The sequence below is a fragment of the Haliotis rubra genome, unplaced genomic scaffold, assembly GCF_003918875.1.
Source record: "Haliotis rubra isolate DU_JTF1 unplaced genomic scaffold, ASM391887v1 Scf832, whole genome shotgun sequence".
NCBI lineage: Eukaryota > Metazoa > Mollusca > Gastropoda > Lepetellida > Haliotidae > Haliotis > Haliotis rubra.
In genome coordinates, this window is record NW_025767560.1 from 253,472 (window position 1) to 276,045 (window position 22,574).

Consider the following 22,574-nt stretch of genomic DNA (forward strand, 5'->3'; position numbering starts at 1 on the left):
GTGTGGTGCCAGTATATATACAGGATGGGATATAGCCCTCTCTTGTATGTGTGGTGCCAGTATATATATACAGGATGGGATATAGCCCTCTCTTGTATGTGTGGTGCCAGTATATATACAGGATGGGATATAGCCCTCTCTTGTATGTGTGGTGCCAGTATATATACAGGATGGGATATAGCCCTCTCTTGTATGTGTGGTGCCAGTATATATACAGCATGGGATATAGCCCTCTCTTGTATGTGTGGTGCCAGTATATATACAGCATGGGATATAACCATCTTTAGTCCACCTTGTACCAGTACCGGTTAAACACATTTTCAGATATGTACACAGGATTAAAGTAGTATAGACCCAGATGAGAAGTTGTGAGTGGTGATATATGTTGCTGTGTTTTGATAGAATGTTTGTATAGCCAAATTCTGACTATAAATCTTGAATTGCTTGTAGCAGGGTAGCTGCCTGTAAGTCTAGCTCAACATTTATGTCTGTCTGCAGGATGTGGCATTGCAGTTTTCAGTAGTTCTTCAATTATTCATATTCCTTACCCACAGTTCCATAGATGTCCTTTCATACACCAGGAGTGGCTGTTGCATACACAAGCCTCCTTCCCAATGTAGAATCTCATATTGATTTTGTTAGAAGTATAAGCCTCATTATTAAAAATGCTTCCTAAATTGTTGTGTTAGTTTGGCTGATTTGCTGCAGTAAGTCAAGTGATCTCTAAAGTAACGTCCTGCATTGATGTGCTGGTTATTGATTGGCCGATCAGTGGGACAAGCACCGGTTCTAGTCAGTGTATCTGTGCTGGTTCATCTCTAGGCACAAGGGTTCACTAACAGGCCAACAATAAAGAAAACTATCAATGAGATGAGAAGTGCTGTGGAAGAACAGGTCTTTGATAGGGAGGGGAGCCATTGATTTCTTCCCCTGAGTGTGTAAATCTAAAGGCTGATGTTACTTATGTTTGTATTTTATTGCCATTTACTGCTGGGTGAGCTGAGTAGCTCAGGATGGATGCTCTCCACATGGTCAGAATCCTATAATCCACACACATGCTCACACACACATGCTCACACACACACATGCATGCACACACATGCCTGTGCACACAAACGCATTCATGTATGCATTCACACATACTAACATGAAACACACACTCACCATTCATCATCCTACAACACACTTTCACATGAAACACATGACAGCATTCATCATCCTACAACACACTTTCACATGAAACACACACCAGCACATCATCCTACAACACACTTTCACATGAAACACACGCCAGCACATCATCCTACAACACACTTTCACATGATACACACGCCAGCACATCATCCTGCAACACACTTTCACATGAAACACACGCCAGCACATCATCCTACAACACACTTTCACATGAAACACACACTCACCATTCATCATCCTACAACACACTTTCACATGAAACACACACTCACCATTCATCATCCTACAACACACTTTCACATGAAACACACGCCAGCACATCATCACACACATTCTGGTAGACTAATGCTTAGTCTCTGAATATATATAATTTTGATAGCAACAAATAAACCCATTTAATTTTAAAAGGAGCCCCAGGGCCACCAGAGATTCAGAGGCCTAAACCTGATGAAATTTAGACTTGCTTCATTTAGGTCTTTCGCATTGCAGGGAGGGCTAGGCAGTAGGGAAAATAATGTGGTTCAGGGACTGTGAGACAGACTAACATTCTGTATGCATGCAACCAAACACATCCAATCATTAAACATGGCTCACACATAACATTCACTAAAACATAACACACACATACATGTGCATACATCGCTCAGTCAAGACACCAGCATGCACAGCTCACACAAGATTATTGCGTCAAGGCACCTACATGCACCAGTACGTGCAACTCAAACAGCATCACTCCAACAAGACACCTGCTTTTTAAACAGCTCACAGAACACTACTATATCAAGACACCTGCTTTTTAAACAGCTCACAGAACACTACTATATCAAGACACCTGCTTTTTAAACAACACACAGAACACTACTATATCAAGACAACTGCTTTTAAACAACTCACAGAACACTACTATATCAAGACACCTGCTTTTAAACAACTCACAGAACACTACTATATCAAGACACCTGTTTTTTAAACAACTCACAGAACACTACTATATCAAGACACCTGCTTTTCAAGGAACTCACAGAACGCTACTATATCAAGACACCTGCTTTTTAAACAACTCGCACAACACTGCTATATCAAGACACCTGTTTTTTAAACAACTCACACAACTACATCAAGACACCTGCTTTTTAAGCAACTCCGTCACATAACTCTACTATATCAAGACACCTGCTTTTTAAACAACTTTGTCACACAACTCTACTACATCAAGACACCTGCTTTTTAAACAACTCACAGAACACTACTATATCAAGACACCAGCTTTTTAAACAACTCACACGACACTACTATATCAAGACACCTGCTTTTTAAACAACTCTGTCACACAACTCTACTGTATCAAGACACCTGCTTTTTAAACAACTCACACATGACTACTACGTCAAGACACCAGCTTTTGAAACAACTCACACAACACTACTGTATCAAGGTACTTCCATGTGCAACTCACACAACACTGCTATACAATTTTACACTGGTCTTATCAATGAAATGCATAGGTGCCCAGTTAAATTGATTTCAATTTCAGAAACATTAATATAATAATTTTTCAAAGTTCTGACAGCAAAATAAATTAGATTCACATTTAACTTAAAAACAGATTAATTCCAAATTTTCATCATGGACAAAAGCTGTGAGTTTCCAGAGCGATTATGACCACATACTGTTCACATTAGAGTGTTTGATCCGTCTCTGTATTGCACGGAACACATGTGTGACCTTGTGTGTGTGTGTGTGTGTAGATCTGCATGGTCTGGCCGGGCCGGTATGTGCAGACCCACACCTAGCAGATAACCTGTGCAGGGCTGACATTCACCCAGAAAGGGTGGAGTGGGAAACAATCACAACATGTGTTTCATTTCGGTGCATCTTGGACAAAAAACATGTGGTAGTTGAAGTTTTTTACCCAAAAGCCCTTCAATGATAACAAGCTGTTTGATAGTTTGCCTTGTTCCAGCTCCACGAGATGCATGCAGTATCTGGGCTGGACATGCTCTTGCTACAGTTAATGCCTTATATTCTTACTCACATAAACAAACAGAGTAGGCCACTTTATTTGACAACAGCTAGATGACCCAGTTGGGTATGGTGACACATATTGCTGTGCAGAGTTATGTCCCGGAGCATGCAAGGATCCTTTGATTGTGGGTTAAAATCACAGATTCATGCTATTCTGATGAGTTTCATGAAAGAAGTGAACCGATGGGCGTCCCTTCAGGCTTTCCCCCCTTATCAAGATGTTACAGAGTGATAATTAATATAAAACCTTGTAAGTATTGACTTTAAGTTCAGGTCCCTGACCCAGGATCCTGACTTTACATGACAATTCATCACAGAGGACCATGACTGTGCATGACAGTTCATCACAGTTGATCACAGAGTACACTGACTGTACATTACAGTTCATCACAGAGGACACTGACTGTGCATGACAGTTCATCACAGAGGACACTGACTGTGCATGACAGTTCATCACAGAGGACCCTGACTGTACATTACAGTTCATCACAGAGGACACTGACTGTACATGACAGTTCATCACAGAGGACCCTGACTGTACATTACAGTTCATCACAGAGGACACTGACTGTACATGACAGTTCATCACAGAGGACCCTGACTGTACATGACAGTTCATCACAGTGGACCCTGACTGTACATGACAGTTCATCACAGTGGACCCTGACTGTACATGACAGTTCATCACAGAGGACCCCGACTGTACATGACAGTTCATCACAGAGTGAACTGACTGTGCATGACAGCTCATCACAGAGGACCCTGACTGTAAATGACAGTTCATCACAGAGGACCCTGACTGTACATTACAGTTCATCACAGAGTACACTGACTGTACATGACAGTTCATCACAGAGGACCCCGACTGTAAATGACAGTTCATCACAGTGGACCCTGACTGTATATGACAGTTCATCACAGAGGACCCTGACTGTACATTACAGTTCATCACAGAGTACACTGACTGTACATGGCAGTTCATTACAGAGGACCCTGATTGTACATCACAGTTCATCACAGAGTACACTGACTGTACATTGCAGTTCATCACAGAGGACCCTGATTGTACATGACAATTCATCACAGAGTACACTGACTGTACATGACAGGTCATCACAGAGTACACTGACTGTACATGACAGGTCATCACAGAGTACACTGACTGTACATGACAGGTCATCACAGAGTACACTGACTGTACATGACAGTTCATCACAGAGGACCCTGACTGTACATGACAGTTCATCACAGAGTACACTGACTGTACATTACAGTTCATCACAGAGGACCCTGACTGTATATGACAATTCATCACAGAGTACACTGACTGTACATGACAGGTCATCACAGAGTACACTGACTGTACATGACAGGTCATCACAGAGGACCCACTGTACATGACAGTTCATCACAGAGTACACTGACTGTACATTACAGTTCATCACAGAGGACCCTGACTGTATATGACAATTCATCACAGAGTACTCTGACTGTACATGACAGTTCATCACAGAGGACCCTGACTGTACATGACAATTCATCACAGAGTACACTGACTGTACATGACAGGTCATCACAGAGTACACTGACTGTACATGACAATTCATCACAGAGTACACTGACTGTACATGACAGGTCATCACAGAGTACACTGACTGTACACTGACTGTACATGACAATTCATCACAGAGTACACTGACTGTACATGACAGTTCATCACAGAGTACACTGACTGTACATGACAGTTCATCACAGACCCATGACAGGTCATCACAGAGTACACTGACTGTACATGACAGTTCATCACAGAGTACACTGACTGTACATGACAGTTCATCACAGAGTACACTGACTGTACATGACAGTTCATCACAGAGTACACTGACTGTACATGACAGTTCATCACAGAGTACACTGACTGTACATGACAGTTCATCACAGAGGACCCTGACTGTACATGACAGTTCATCACAGAGGACCCAGACTGTGCATGACAGTTCATCACAGAGGACCCAGACTGTACATGACAAGTTATCACAGAGGACCCAGACTGTACATGACAAGTTCATCACAGAGGACCCAGACTGTACATGACAAGTTATCACAGAGGACCCAGACTGTACATTACAGTTCATCACAGAGGACCCTGACTGTGCATGACAAGTTATCACAGAGGACCCAGACTGTGCATGACAAGTTATCACAGAGGACCCAGACTGTGCATGACAAGTTATCACAGAGGACCCTGACTGTAAATGACAGTTCATCACAGAGGACCAAGGCTGTACATGACAAGTTATCACAGAGGACCAAGGCTGTACATGACAGTTCATCACAGAGAATCCAGATTGTACATGACAGTTCATCACAGAGGAAGAGAATCCAGATTGTACATGACAGTTCATCACAGAGGACCAAGGCTGTACATGACAGTTCATCACAGAGAATCCAGATTGTACATGACAGTTCATCACAGAGGACCAAGGCTTTACATGACAGTTCATCACAGAGAATCCAGATTGTACATGACAGTTCATCACAGAGGACCAAGGCTGTACATGACACCTCTATTACTGTGAAAGGAGAAGCCTGAACACTGGAGTAGATAAAGTGTGGCCAAGGTGTAGACAGTGATTACAGAGAAGTAATGCAATCTGGAACTACAGTGAGACCAAAAAGTCTGAAATCAAGAGTTGATGTTTTATTGGGAAGAATTGACTAAGTCTGCAGGTGCTGGGAGACATGTTCCTGATTAGAGCCAAGAGGGTCACCCTGACTTGTACTGTATACTGTTTAATTGTCTGGTCCTTGCCACAGGCACCCAGTCAAGGAGGGGCAATTTATTTCATGTAATATCTTGATTCTATCTGATTCCACTAGATCTTATGAAAGGTCTGAAAACTAACACCACTGGGTGACAGTTTTGGTCCACAATGGTGTGTGGTGTCTGTGGCCTGATTGGCCTCCAGTAATGACAACATTCATCCAAGCTCGTCACAACTGAAGACGAAGTGCTTCTTTCAGGATGAGCACAGCAGTTTCCACCCAATTCAGACTTGCCAAATAATTTAGCTGTAGCTCACCAGACCAGACCATCTCTTTGTATTGGTGCCCAAGCAGTAAGGTTTTGTGGGTGGTATTTGTTAGTTGCTTGTGTTATCTCCTTAGACATAATAATCAAAAATATTTGAGGAACCAAACAGTTAGAATATATTCCCAGAATCACATTGCTCATTATGAGGAGCAATTGAGTCAAAATGGATGGGATTCTGTGATTCATATCAATGTCTGTCATCATGACATGTTAATGTGGTATAGATGGAGCATTACTTATTTGGGGGTTGAAAACATTAAAACACTCACTCACTCACTCAAATATGTGTTTGGTTAACTCAGGATGTTGTAATGCTGCTAATATTTTTAGTTTCTATTTCAATATACATGGGGATGCTTCAGGATTCTCTGCAGTACTGCCAAAAGCAGACAAAAACCTCACTCAACTCTCCCCAGTCAACATACCCAAATTCTGTTAGTTCTTAGTTCCTTACAAATGTACAACAATGGAAAATTGTTATAGATCATAGTCAGTACACTGTTACAGATATTTGTGACTATCTTCTATTCAAGGATTTCCTGGTTCTATGGGAGGATTGTTGACCAAACTAAACTATTTTCAATGAACTAGAAATCATAAAGAAATTTATTGAAATGTGGAAACAGTCACAGAGATTACCATTGCAGTAATACACCTGCCTAGTCAATGGTAACTCCATGAACGACCAGAAACACATGTTTCACATGCAGATTCATATGCATCTCTGATGCAGGGCTAGTTCCTGCATGAAACTGTACCTAAACACTCATGATCCACAAGAAGTCACATCCAGTACCCATGCCTAGTTGGAACACACATGCAGTTACACAACTAATAGAAATACACATCTACTTGTAAACACATCTCCCTCAAACATGACACACACGTGTGGCACACATCTAATACACACGTCTCAAAAACACTATTTTTAGAAATATATATACCATGTACATATCATATCATATACAAGCCACAACAAGGTCAGGTCAACCTATCATAGCTAGTTGTGAGGAATATGTTTCCTGTTAATAATAATTCTGAGTGGTGTAAGACATACTAGATTTAGAACACCTGTTGATAATAGTTGCATTTCATCTTTATGTCTGTTGCTCTACATATAGAAATATTCTGAGTGGTTTGCTTTTTCTTTGTCTTTCAATTTACTATTTATCACTCTGCGGTAGTTGTGGGGAGTTGGGGTGGCCTAATGGTTAAATCGTTCGCTTGTCACACTAAAGACCCAGGTTTGATTCCTCAAATGGTACAATGTGTAAAGCCCATTTCTGGTGTCCCCTGCCGTGATATGGCTGGAATATTACTAAAAGTGGGTAGTAGAACACACACACACACACACACACACACACACACACACACACACACACACTCACACTCACTCACACTCACTCACTCACTCACTCACTCAGGTAGTTGCTTTGTCAATGTTACTTAGATACAGGCCATGTATTGTGGTGTTCGTCTGGGATATTTGGTCACAGACAGTTTCTTCCAGAAGCATATTTTCTCCACACTTTCAGGAATAACTTAATCTTATTAAAAATTCACCCAAATTGTACAATGGTTGGTGTCTTATTTTCCTTGCTGATGATTGGGGAGTTGTTCTAAATTAGGAGACTGTTGATACAGTTTAATCATCATGTTGGTGGAGTATAGTGACTGCATGCCTGGTCCAGACAGCAATTGAATCCTGTAACAAGCACTGTATTGAGAGGCTTATGAAGATCCCAGCCATCTGTCAGAGTAACCAGTGGTGTGGAAAGTATTATCATGACCAGACACCGGATGCCCAAACTAATCAGAATACAATCAGACTGTAAGAGAGAGCCATTAGTCAGGTCTCAAGAAGTCTGACACTTTGGACTTTACGAGTGCCATGTAGTTTGGGGAGTTGCTTCAAGACGTGACGAAGGTGTGTCTGTGAAATGATGTGATTGCCAGGTATCTCTTTGAATTACTCTATTTCAGTGTTAGAGTGTCTGTGATATGTGACATATTGGTGTAATATGTGATCTTGATGATATATGAGGTCAAGGTGAGAGACTAATGTTACATGCAGGCAAGGTGTTTTGGATGTAATTACTGAAACGGTGTTAATGAGTGGATATGGTGGCAAGTAGTGTTTGTTATGTACCATATCAAACTTACAGGTTTTGTGTGACCTGTAGAAGGTCAGATCTACAGGCTATTGGAGTACTTGCTATAAATCCTTAGGAGAAATCTGTTGAATGCAGTTTTTTTATTTGATAATTTGTTTCTTTGTTGTGTTTGTTTAGCAATATTCCAGCTGTATGACAGCAGTCTGTAAATAATTGATTATGAACCAGTCAATCCAGTGATCCACAGCATGAGCATCAATCTACACAATTGGGATGCAATGACATGTGTCAACCAAGTCAGCGAGCCTAACCACCCGTTCTTGTTTGTGGCCTCTTACGACAAGCATGGATTGCTGAAGACCCATTTTAACCCGGATCTTCACTGGTCATGATTTGACAATATTTGATTTATAACCTGTGAACAATGTGTCTGATAACAGACCATTCTCTTGTAACATGTCAGCAGTTAACTTCATATTAAAGGTTCCATAATTTGTGTCTCATAAATCAAGTATATTCATGAAATAGAGCAAAATATAGTGAAGCTTAGTTCAGGTCTTCCTGATCAGGCGATGAACGGAACTGACTATGTGGGTGGTCCCTTCTCATTTCTCATTTAGATATTACCTGGATGATAATAAGTTTAGAGTTATAATAAATATATTATTACATTTTATTAATATATTATGAGGATGTTAAGTTAAGTAATATAAGTTATGCCATGTCAGACTGTAAATTAACATGGCCATTAATGTAGGATGCAGTAGAACTATTTAAACACCGCATTTATAATGTGTCTTGAGGAAGATATCATATTGACCACAGGAGTTGGATTGGGTGACACTCGCATCATTCAACAGCTCTGGGTGTTTACCAAACAAACTGTACTGTTTAAGCAAACATAAACACATGACTTAACTAATGTGTTTCCTGGAGGGCTGATAAGTTAACTCAGTGGGTTCCTACAAATAGTTCCTATCACTGACCTCTCACCCCAGCACACTGGCACCGTCTATACCTCCGCGAAAGTTCCACCCTTGGGTTTCGCTGCCTTAATAGCTTTAAATACCATATTTTGAATAGTTTTGACTAACAATCAAGGAACTCTACCTAAACTCAGCTTACTTTTGTAAGAAGAACTAAGATACCTTGAGAATTGAATTTCATTCATCACATTTCAAATACATACCATTTTGTGCAGTTGTGGGTTATTTAGGTTTGTGGTGCAATTGTGTTTTTGTCCTGAGATGAAAGCATGATATTGTTTGGCAACTTTCCAGTCTAGTTGGGTTCCTCCAAATTTAATAAAAATAACACAATGAGTTCTATTAATGTTTTTGCTGCACACCAAAAGGCACATTTTGCGAATGGAACTTTTTTCCCCTGACTGTACAAAATGCAGAAATCATCAGAGACTCTTAAAGTGGTAAAATGGAGTTGCTGGAAGCTCATGATATGCTGATGACTTGGAACAGTGCTTACAATATCAGTCACTGCATTGTCTGATCTAGGCATTGTTTCCTACCCTGATAACTTGGAACAGTGCTCACAATATCAGTCACTGCATTGTCTGATCTAGGCATTGTTTCCTACCCTGATGACTTGGAACAGTGCTCTCAATATCAGTCACTGCATTGTCTGATCTAGGCATTGTTTCCTACCCTGATAACTTGGAACAGTGCTCACAATATCAGTCACTGCATTGTCTGATCTAGGCATTGTTTCCTACCCTGATGACTTGGAACAGTGCTCACAATATCAGTCACTGCATTGTCTGATCTAGGCATTGTTTCCTACCCTGATGACTTGGAACAGTCCTCACAATATCAGTCACTGCATTGAGGCATTGTTTCCTACCCTGATGACTTGGAACAGTGCTCACAATATCAGTCACTGCATTGTCTGATCTAGGCATTGTTTCCTACCCTGATGACTTGGAACAGTGCTCACAATATCAGTCACTGCATTGTCTGATCTAGGCATTGTTTCCTACCCTGATAACTTGGAACAGTGCTCTCAATATCAGTCACTGCATTGTCTGATCTAGGCATTGTTTCTACCCTGATGATATTCACTGCTTGGACTGGCATTGTTTCCTACCCTGATGACTTGGAACAGTCCTCACAATATCAGTCACTGCATTGTCTGATCTAGGCATTGTTTCCTACCCTGATGACTTGGAACAGTGCTCACAATATCAGTCACTGCATTGTCTGATCTAGGCATTGTTTCCTACCCTGATGACTTGGAACAGTGCTCACAATATCAGTCACTGCATTGTGATCTGCATACCCTGATACTGGCATTGTTTCTACCCTGATGTTGCAGCAGTGCCTAATACCACTGATCTAGGCACTACCCTGATGACTTGTGCAATATCAGTCACTGCATTGTCTGATCTAGGCATTGTTTCCTACCCTGATGACTTGGAACAGTGCTCACAACATCAGTCACTGCATTGTCTGATCTCGGCATTGTTTCCTACCCTGATAACTTGGACTGGCATTGTTTCCTACCCTGATGACTTGGAACAGTGCTCACAATATCAGTCACTGCATTGTCTGATCTAGGCATTGTTTCCTACCCTGATAACTTGGACTGGCATTGTTTCCTACCCTGATGACTTGGAACAGTGCTCACAATATCAGTCACTGCATTGTCTGATCTAGGCATTGTTTCCTACCCTGATAACTTGGACTGGCATTGTTTCCTACCCTGATGACTTGGAACAGTGCTCACAATATCAGTCACTGCATTGTCTGATCTAGGCATTGTTTCCTACCCTGATAACTTGGACTGGCATTGTTTCCTACCCTGATGACTTGGAACAGTGCTCACAATATCAGTCACTGCATTGTCTGATCTCGGCATTGTTTCCTACATCCCTGAGTGTCACATAGATGGAACGTTGCTGAGTGCAGCTTGAAACACGAACTGCATGCATGCTGCCATACACTCATGCAGGCACACATTCCATCATGGCAGCTGTCTCCTGCCAACCCTGAGTGTTGCACTGTCTTTCACGATTGTTACTAATGTAAAAAAGAACTTAATTATGTGAGAGAATTTATCAGATATGGCGGTATACCAGCCAAATGTAGATAGAATGTGTAGTATTTCAAATTCAATCCAGACTTTTTTAACACTTGAATGTCAAGTACACCCAGCTCACTCTTCCACAAAGCTGATATTGATTTTAACGAGGTAAGAATGTAATAACAGTGTTCAAGCTGAACGTGAATACAATTATAACAGCCTCATCTTGTTCTTTTGCCAAAAAGTCATCTTCTAAGGGAAAGAATGCTTTTAAGTATGCCTTTCCAAGTGTGTGTTGAACAGCACTGGTGTTGTACAATGTCGATGTGTTACAGCACACACACTGATCTCCTCTGAGGTGTTGTACAATGTTGGTGTGTTACAGCACTCACGCTGATCCCCTCTGAAGTGTTGTACAATGTCGGTGTGTTACAGCACACACTGATCCCCTCTGAGGTGTTGTACAATGTCGGTGTGTTACAGCACACACACTGATCCCCTCTGAAGTGTTGTACAATGTCGGTGTGTTACAGCACACACACTGATCCCCTCTGAGGTGTTGTACAATGTCGGTGTGTTACAGCACACACTGATCCCCTCTGAGGTGTTGTACAATGTCGGTGTGTTACAGCACACACACTGATCCCCTCTGAAGTGTTGTACAATGTCGGTGTGTTACAGCACACACACTGATCCCCTCTGAGGTGTTGTACAATGTCGGTGTGTTACAGCACACACACTGATCCCCTCTGAAGTGTTGTACAATGTCGGTGTGTTACAGCACACACACTGATCCCCTCTGAGGTGTTGTACAATGTCGGTGTGTTACAGCACACACACTGATCCCCTCTGAGGTGTTGTACAATGTCGGTGTGTTACAGCACACACACTGATCCCCTCTGAAGTGTTGTACAATGTCGGTGTGTTACAGCTGCACACACTGATCCCTCTGAGGTGTTGTACAATGTCAGTGTGTTACAGCACACACACTGATCCCCTCTGAGGTGTTGTACAATGTCGATTGTGTTACAGCACACACACTGATCCCTCTGAGGTGTTGTACAATGTCAGTGTGTTACAGCACACACACACTGATCCCCTCTGAGGTGTTGTACAATGTCGGTGTGTTACAGCACACACTGATCCCCTCTGAGGTGTTGTACAATGTCAGTGTGTTACAGCACACACACTGATCCCCTCTGAGGTGTTGTACAATGTCGGTGTGTTACAGCACACACACTGATCCCCTCTGAGGTGTTGTACAATGTCAGTGTGTTACAGCACACACACTGATCCCCTCTGAAGTGTTGTACAATGTCGGTGTGTTACAGCACACACACTGATCCCCTCTGAGGTGTTGTACAATGTTGGTGTGTTACAGCACACACTGATCCCCTCTGAAGTTTTGTACAATGTCGGTGTGTTACAGCACACACACTGATCCCTTCTGAGGGTGTTGAGGTTGTCCCACCTGTGACAATGTTGAGGGCTACCAGGGAGGCTGTACTAACCATTACAGTGTAGAGGGCTGCCAGGAAGGTTGTCCCACCAGTGACAGTGTTGAGAGCTTGAAGGGAGGTTGTCCCACCAGTGACAGTGTTGAGAGCTGCCAGGGAGGTTGTCCCACCAGTGACAGTGTTAAGAGCTGCCAGGAAGGTTGTCCCACCAGTGACAGTGTTGAGAGCTGCCAGGGAAGTTGTCCCACCTGTGACAGTGTTGAGACCTGCCTGGAAGGTTGTCCCACCTGTGATAGTGTTGAGAGCTGCCAGGAAGGTTGTCCCACCGGTGACAGTGTTGAGAGCTGGAAGGGAAGTTGTCCCACCTGTGACAGTGTTGAGAGCTGGAAGGAAGGTTGTCCCACCTGTGATAGTGTTGAGGGCTGCCAGGAAGGTTGTCCCACCGGTGACAGTGTTGAGAGCTGGAAGGGAGGTTGTCCCACCTGTGACAGTGTTGAGACCTGCCAGGAAGGTTGTCCCACCTGTGACAGTGTTGAGAGCTTGAAGGGAGGTTGTCCCACCTGTGACAGTGTTGAGACCTGCCAGGAAGGTTGTCCCACCAGTGACAGTGTTGAGAGCTGCCAGGAAGGTTGTCCCACCTGTGACTGTGTTGAGGGAAACCCACTACTGATGGTTGCTGGTGTGTAAGGCTGTCTGCCAGGTAATACCGGAAGGAATGTTACAATGTGTTTGTGTTGGCAAAGTTACCACCTCCCAGGCCAGGTTCACACATCAAACATCTGAATGAACAGACTTGTGAATGAGTTGCATAAATACACTACCACTTAGCTTACATGCAATGATGTCACCAGCAGCCAAACCTCATGTATTTTTTAACCAAAACTAACATTTTTGATTAAACTAAACATTGTTAGCTGGTTTATAACAGGAAGGCGTTTCAACACGAGAATAGGTGGTTGTAATCGTATTGTAGAAGTTGTTTAAATGTGTCATGAAAAGCAATAAGTGATGGTTTTACAATACAATGACTAATATGATTAGCGCAAATCTCTTTGTGGTTGTTGTCACTGTCCATTTCCATTAAACTAAAGTCTACTGACAAACAGCGTTTTCCAGTCAACAAAGGACAAAACCACCATATAAGCACCAGCAGCTGTGTCTGTTGTTGCATCCACGAACACCTGTCATAGTTCTGCACTGATGATCATATCTTCCTTATCTTTACTTATGATCAACTGCCTTAATGTTGCACCAACAATAACCTACCCAAGATGTTGCACCAGTTTTAGCCTGCCCCAAATGTTGCACCATTGAGAACATTCCAGTAGTCCTGCTCCCATGGGAACCTGCCCCTAATGTTGCACCATTGATAACATGTCAGTAGTCTTGCTCCCATGAGAACCTGCCCCAAATGTTGCACCATTGAGAACATGTCAGTAGTCTTGCTCTCATGGGAACCTGCCCCTAATGTTGCACCATTGATAACATGTCAGTAGTCTTGCTCTCATGAGGAACCTGCCTAATGTTCCATGAGAACATGTCAGTAGTCTTGCTCTCATGGGAACCTGCCCCAAATGTTGCACCATTGATAACATGTCAGTAGTCTTGCTCTCATGGGAACCTGCCCCCAAATGTTGCACCATTGATAACATGTCAGTAGTCTTGCTCCCATGAGAACCTGCCCCAAATGTTGCACCATTGAGAACATGTCAGTAGTCTTGCTCTCATGGGAACCTGCCCCAAATGTTGCACCATTGATAACATGTCAGTAGTCTTGCTCCCATGAGAACCTGCCCCAAATGTTGCACCATTGAGAACATGTCAGTAGTCTTGCACCATTGATGTTACACCATGTCAGTAGTAGTCTTGCTCATGAGAACCTGCCCCAAATGTTGCACCATTGAGAACATGTCAGTACTTTTAGTCCTGCCCCAAATGTTGCTCATTGGAACACAGTAGTCTTGCTCTCATGGGAACCCTAATGTTGCACCATTGATAACATGTCAGTAGTCTTGCTCTCATGGAGAACCTGCCCCAAATGTTGCACCATTGAGAACATGTCAGTAGTCTTGCTCTCATGGGAACCTGCCCCAAATGTTGCACCATTGATAACACCATTGACCTGCCCCTAATAACATTGAGAACATGTCAGTAGTCTTGCTCTCATGGGAACCTGCCCCAAATGTTGCACCATTGAGAACATGTCAGTAGTCTTGCTCTCATGAGAACCTGCCCCTAATGTTGCACCATTGATAACATGTCAGTAGTCTTGCTCTCATGGGAACCTGCCCCTAATGTTGCACCATTGATAACATGTCAGTAGTCTTGCTCCCATGAGAACCTGCCCCAAATGTTGCACCATTGAGAACATGTCAGTAGTCTTGCTCTCATGGGAACCTGCCCCTAATGTTGCACCATTGATAACATGGTAGTAGTCTTGCTCCCATGGGAACCTGCCCCTAATGTTGCACCATTGAGAACATGTCAGTAGTCTTGCTTCATAGGAACCTGCCCCAAATGTTGCACCATTGAGAACATGTCAGTAGTCTTGCTCTCATGGGAACCTGCCCCTAATGTTGCACCATTGAGAACATGTCAGTATTCTAGCTCCATGAGAACCTGCCCCAAATGTTACACCACTGATAACACTGATCATGTCAGTGGTTTGCTCCTGTGAGAGCCCGCCCCAAATGTTGCACCATTGAGAACATGTCAGTAGTCTTGCTCCATGAGAACCTGCCCCAAATGTTACACCACTGATAACATGTCAGTAGTTTTGTTCCTGTGAGAACCTGCCCCAAATGTTGCACCATTGAGAACATGTCAGTAGTCTTGCTCCATGAGAACATGCCCCAAATGTTACACCATTGATAACATGTCAGTAGTCTTGCTCCATGAGAACCTGCCCCAAATGTTGCACCATTGATAACATGTCAGTAGTCTTGCTCCCATGAGAACCTGCCCCAAATGTTGCACCATTGATAACATGTCAGTAGTCTTGCTCCCATGAGAACCTGCCCCAAATGTTGCACCATTGATAACATGTCAGTAGTCTTGCTCCCATGAGAACCTACCCCAAATGTTGCACCATTGATAACATACCAGTCGTCTTGCTCCCATGAGAACCTGCCCCAAATGTTGCACCATTGATAACATGTCAGTAGTTTTGCTCCCATGAGAACCTAACCCAAATGTTGCACCATTGATAACATACCAGTCGTTTTGCTCCCATGAGAACCTGCCCCTAATGTTGCACCATTGATAACATGTCAGTAGTTTTGCTCCCATGAGAACCTGCACCAAATGTTGCACCATTGATAACATGTCAGTAGTCTTTCTCCCATGAGAACCTGCCCCAAATGTTGCACCATTGATAACATGTCAGTATTCTTGCTCTCATGGGAACCTGCCCCAAATGTTGCACCATTGATAACATGTCAGTAGTCTTGCTCCCATGGGAACCTCCCTCTAATGTTGCACCATTGAGAACATGTCAGTAGTCTTGCTTCCATAGGAACCTGCCCCAAATGTTGCACCATTGAGAACATGTCAGTAGTCTTGCTCTCATGGGAACCTGCCCCTAATGTTGCACCACTGAGAACATGTCAGTATTCTAGCTCCATGAGAACCTGCCCCAAATGTTACACCACTGATAACATGTCAGTAGTTTTGCTCCTGTGAGAGCCCGCCCCAAATGTTGCACCATTGAGAACATGTCAGTAGTCTTGCTCCATGAGAACCTGCCCCAAATGTTACACCACTGATAACATGTCAGTAGTTTTGCTCCTGTGAGAACCTGCCCCAAATGTTGCACCATTGAGAACATGTCAGTAGTCTTGCTCCATGAGAACCTGCCCCAAATGTTACACCACTGATAACATGTCAGTAGTATTGCTCCCATGAGAACCTGCCCCAAATGTTGCACCATTGATAACATGTCAGTAGTCTTGCTCCCATGAGAACCTGCCCCAAAGTTCTGATAACATGTCTGCTCTCATGGGAACCTGCCCCAAATGTTGCACCATTGATAACATGTCAGTAGTCTTGCTCCCATGAGAACCTGCCCCAAATGTTGCACCATTGAGAACATGTCAGTAGTCTTGCTCCCATGAAAACCTGCCTAAAATGTTGCACCATTGATAACATGTCAGTAGTCTTGCTCCCATGAGAACCTGCCCCAAATGTTGCACCATTGAGAACATGTCAGTAGTCTTGCTCTCATGGGAACCTGCCCCAAATGTTGCACCATTGATAACATGGTAGTAGTCTTGCTCCCATGGGAACCTCCCTCTAATGTTGCACCATTGAGAACATGTCAGTAGTCTTGCTTCCATAGGAACCTGCCCCAAATGTTGCACCATTGATAACATGTCAGTAGTTTTGCTCCTGTGAGAGCCCGCCTGATAACATGTCAGTAGTTTTGTTCACCACTGAGAACCTGCCCCAAATGTTGCACCATTGAGAACATGTCAGTAGTCTTGCTCTCATGAGAACCTGCCCCAAATGTTACACCATTGATAACATGTCAGTAGTCTTGCTCCCATGAGAACCTGCCCCAAATGTTGCACCATTGATAACATGTCAGTAGTCTTGCTCTCATGGGAACCTGCCCCAAATGTTGCACCATTGATAACATGTCAGTAGTCTTGCTCCCATGAGAACCTGCCCCAAATGTTGCACCATTGATAACATGTCAGTAGTCTTGCTCCCATGTTGCACCATTGATAACATGAGTACCTGAACCCCAAATGTTGCACCATTGATAACATGTCAGTAGTCTTGCTCCATGAAAATGTTGCACCATTGAGAACATGTCAGTAGTCTTGCTCTCCATGAGAACCTGCCCCAAATGTTGCACCATTGATAACATGTCAGTAGTCTTGCTCCCATGAGAACCTGCCCCAAATGTTGCACCATTGATAACATGTCAGTAGTCTTGCTCCCATGAGAACCTGCCCCAAATGTTGCACCATTGATAACATGTCAGTAGTCTTGCTCCCATGAGAACCTGCCCCAAATGTTGCACCATTGATAACATGTCAGTAGTCTTGCTCCCATGAGAACCTGTCCCAAATGTTGCACCATTGATAACATGTCAGTAGTCTTGCTCTCATGAGAACCTGCCCCTAATGTTGCACCATTGATAACATGTCAGTAGTCTTGCTCCCATGAGAACCTGCCCCAAATGTTGCACCATTGATAACATGTCAGTAGTCTTTCTCCCATGAGAACCTGCCCCAAATGTTGCACCATTGATAACATGTCAGTAGTCTTGCTCTCATGAGAACCTGCATTGAGAACATGTCAGTAGTCTTGCTCAAATGTAGTCTTGCACCAAATGTTGCACCATTGATAACATGTCAGTAGTCTAGCTCATGAGAACCTGCCCGAAATGTTGCACCATTGATAACATGTCAGTACTCATGGGAACCTGCCCCAAATGTTGCACCATTGATAACATGTCAGTATTCTTGCTCCCATGAGAACCTACCCCAAATGTTGCACCATTGATAACATGTCAGTATTCTTGCTCCCATGAGAACCTGCCCCTAATGTTGCACCATTGAGAACATGTCACTATTCTTGCTCTCATGGGAACCTGCCCCAAATGTTGCACCATTGATAACATGCCAGTAGTCTTGCTCCCATGAGTACCTGCCCCAAATGTTGCACCATTGATAACATGCCAGTGGTCTTTCTCTCATGGGAACCTGCCCCACATGTTGCACCATTGATAACATACCAGTCGTCTTGCTCCCATGAGAACCTGCCTCAAGTGTTGCACCATTGATAACATGTCAGTAGTCTTGCTCCCATGAGAACCTACCCCAAATGTTGCACCCGTGAGAATTTCACCTAATGCTGTTTATGAATGAAGCACTGAGAATCTTTCCTGGAGTACTTCATGTAAAAACTTCTCAGTCTTAGTCTTCAGATATATCTGGCACCATGTTGGCAGCACAAGCCCTTGGCGCCAGCACTGTTGAGATAATCAATGGACAGCACCTGCTGTGATTGTCTGGTGGTCGCCCCGGACTGTCATGACATGTTCATGGCAGTTTCCTAGGGTTTGTTGTGTAGGTATTTTGGGTACATAAACCTGCATCCATCATATTGTTATTGGTTATTGGAGTTGGTAAGGTTTTTTGTATAGTTATGGATTTGGAAATGCTTTCAGTAGAGAAATTGTATTAAACCACCAGACAGTCATCATGTTCAAGATCAGAAACCCTACTTTCCTTATTGGGAACTTGCATGTCAGTGTCGATGTGTTACAACTTGGTATATTATACTGCAATGGGGATATTCAGTCCTGATTTGATATGGCAGACAGAGACAATTGTTTCACAGAAGCGATGATTTTATGAGTGTGTGATGGTAGGAAAGTGTAGGGAAATAATGGGTGTAATACCATGGAGAGGTAATATGTGTGTTTTAATGTGCTGCTAAGCTAGGTGCTCTAGGGCACTAACTGCACCAGTGGTGTCTCACATTGTTGTTTAATGAAGTTCAACCGATCTTGAGGGATATGTGATGTACTATGAGTGTATGTGCTCAGAGTTGTTACGCTCACACACACACATAATACTTTACAGATTGACAGTGGTATGAGCTTGCATGTGTTATTGAGCTGCAGTGTTTGCCCACCCTCAATACAGCTGAATACATTAAGCCTCCTTCATGAAAATAAGCATTTATCGTATAGTATATATTTTATTAGGACATTTCGACACTGTACTTATCCAGGTACTAGTGTACTGCTGAAAGGTGTTATACTGATCCCAGCTACCATTCTCAACTCCCTGGGGAGTAAACAACCCAAGCTCCATGCAAGTGCTAGAGTGTTTTCACATCCACCTCATGTATCTGGTACCCATTCCCTGCTGTGTGAACTGCAGGACCTTAGAAGAAAGTCACTTGCCATGGATTACTCTGTATGTCTAACATGTGATTCAGGTGTATGAATGTCTTGTGTTTCCACCATCTGGTCATCTACCATGGGAGAGTGTTATTGAGTGCACAGACACTGTATACAAGAGTTAGTGACAACATCTATAGACTTGTAAAGATTGTTGGCCTATAGATAGTCTGTCTCACAGTCCCTGAACCACATTATTTCCCTTCCGCCCAACCCCTTCTACAAGCCTTAATTTACGAAGCAAATCCAGATTGCCTCAGGTTCTGAATCTTTATGCTCGCTGGTGCTAATTTTTATTGTAAGTGGAGTTATTTGTTTCTGTCAAAATTCTATACATTCAGAATCTAAATCTACTCCATAGACTGAATAACAAGCTTTCTGTTGATCCACTTCCTCCAATGAATAATGATAACAGCCCCACTCTAGTACATCATGACGCACTGGATGTGGACATATAATACCCTTCTGGCAGATGGAACCTCTCTTGAAATTAAACAGAAAAAATAAATTGTTTTTGTAGTCATAGCAACTTGTGTTGAAGCCTGTATGATGCAGTGTAGTGGGTGGTGATGTCGACAACACCGTTGACAACGGGACACGGAGTCAGAGAATATTGAAATATTGTCATGATGAGATCAAAAGACCCAGTCCTGAAGAATAGGGAACAAATTTATTTCCGTGTGTACTTGGGGGATATCAAGTAACATGGTGAATGTCCTCTGTCACGACCAGGTAGTTAAACATACTACCGAACCATGGATTAGGATATATTTCATACTCAGGGATAGAGTAAGAGAGCAATTACAGATTTTCTGTCCTGAGTGAATTGATTTTGTAAGTTTTGTACCATGTATTCCACAGCCATTCCACAGTTGCAAGTTGGTATTCTTGTATATACTGTCTCACAGTCCCTGAACCACATTATTGTCCCTACAGCCAAGCCCTCTCTGCAGTGCTAAATGCCCTAAATATAGCAAGTCTAGATTTCCTCAGGTTCTCTGGTCTCCCTGAGTCTCCTTTACAATTTAATGGGGTTTATTTGTTACAATCAAAATCATCTATATTCAGAGACTAACCATTAGTCTATCTTGTATAGCACATGGTCCTTTTGTATGAGAAAATGCAAAGAAATGGGTTTCCCCATCCAAAGATATCATCTCAGTTGTCACAAAGATGTCTGATGAAGTGGATATCGATAATGTCATGTTCAGTTGTTGACAACAGTGTGTTCAGATGATAACGTTATAGCCCTCTTCACAAACACTGATAACAACTGGAGTAGACTTGACAATTTGCAAGAAAAAGACAAAATTTTCAGGAAATTGACTATGAATATTGCACTTCTATCCAGTCTGCTACAGGCAATATATGTTGGGGTTCTTCAAGTTTGGCACAGGGCACTCATATAGATGTAGAAGTAGTAAGTTTAGTCCATCATCTAACACAGTGAGGGTCATTTCACCAACATATCACCTTGGCAGCTTTAGAAAGCTGATCCAAATTTTTTGAGTGCATTTGGTGATGTACTTTCTCAGTTTGTGGTGACTTGTATAATAAACATTTTTACAAAATATTGTTAAATAGGATTTCAGATTCTCTTAACACCAAGGACTTGTTGTCTACATGTCATCAAGATCGAAATACATGGAACAGCCAGACAGTAACAATGCCCAAGGAAAATTGGGATGATTTTTTTTCTTTTATTTTGTTTGTGAATCCTAAATACTAGGAATAAGTTTTATTTATTTATTAATAATACTGACTGATTAAAATCTTGATTCTGAATAAAGGACCATTCATAGTGGGGTAGGCTGGGGGTGATGATGAAGATTTTAAGGGGGGTCACCCATTTTGTTGTGGGGTGATGGGGCATCAATTTTGTACATAAAAATATCTAAAAACTATGCTTAAAATTATTGAAAGGGGTGATTGATTTTGTACATGACATGCAGGGGGTGGGGGGGGGGTGTGTCCACTTACTTTGTACATACTTTTTAGTGAGGGTCATTCACATTGTACATACTTCTCTATAAACATCATCATGACGCCCCTAACCATAAATTATGTACGACCCCTAATAGGCCTTTCTCGGTATCCTCCCAAAACACAGACCTCCCAAAACGCAGACCCGTTAAAGCAACACTAAAGTCTTGTTATGGTTGGTTGCATCCGTGATTAGTAGGATGTACCCTTGATAACGGAAAATGGTATCACCCACATAACGAGTTTTGAGACTCTTGCAAGTGATCCCTTATTTCGTCGATATTTATTTAATGTATAATATATAAAGGCTGTAAAAAAATATTCATCTAGGCGATCTGATAAGAATAATATTTTACCAGAAACATGGCATACATATTTTAAAGATTGATTAAATCCTGTATCACGAGATGACTGTGACCAGGAGTGGGATGCTTACATTAGAAACTATATTCCTGAACATAGTTATGAACATTATACTGATTGTGTAAACGATGAACTGTCTTATGATATAACAATAGCAGATGTTATATTAGTCTCTTCGTACAGACCCTGAAGCAAATATATCCAAGAAAGCCCACGTAAGTCTAGAAAATGTGGCAAATCTAGATTTCCACAGCTGAAAATGAAGAAAGTCTCAGGGCTCCTTTTCATTATATATTTTTTTTTACTATGAACTTTTTTTTCAGTAAAATATGTTCATTTCAGAGACTAGTTGTTAGTCTAATGTTATATCTGCAAAAGACGATGCTCAA

General features: G+C 42.4%; 1 long non-coding RNA gene across 1 annotated transcript in view; it reads left to right on the forward strand.

The window, feature by feature from the left end:
• Nucleotides 1-22,574, forward strand: part of LOC124262361 — a 48,798-nt gene that overhangs the window by 23,726 nt on the left and 2,498 nt on the right. The gene's annotated exons all lie outside the window — the stretch shown is intronic.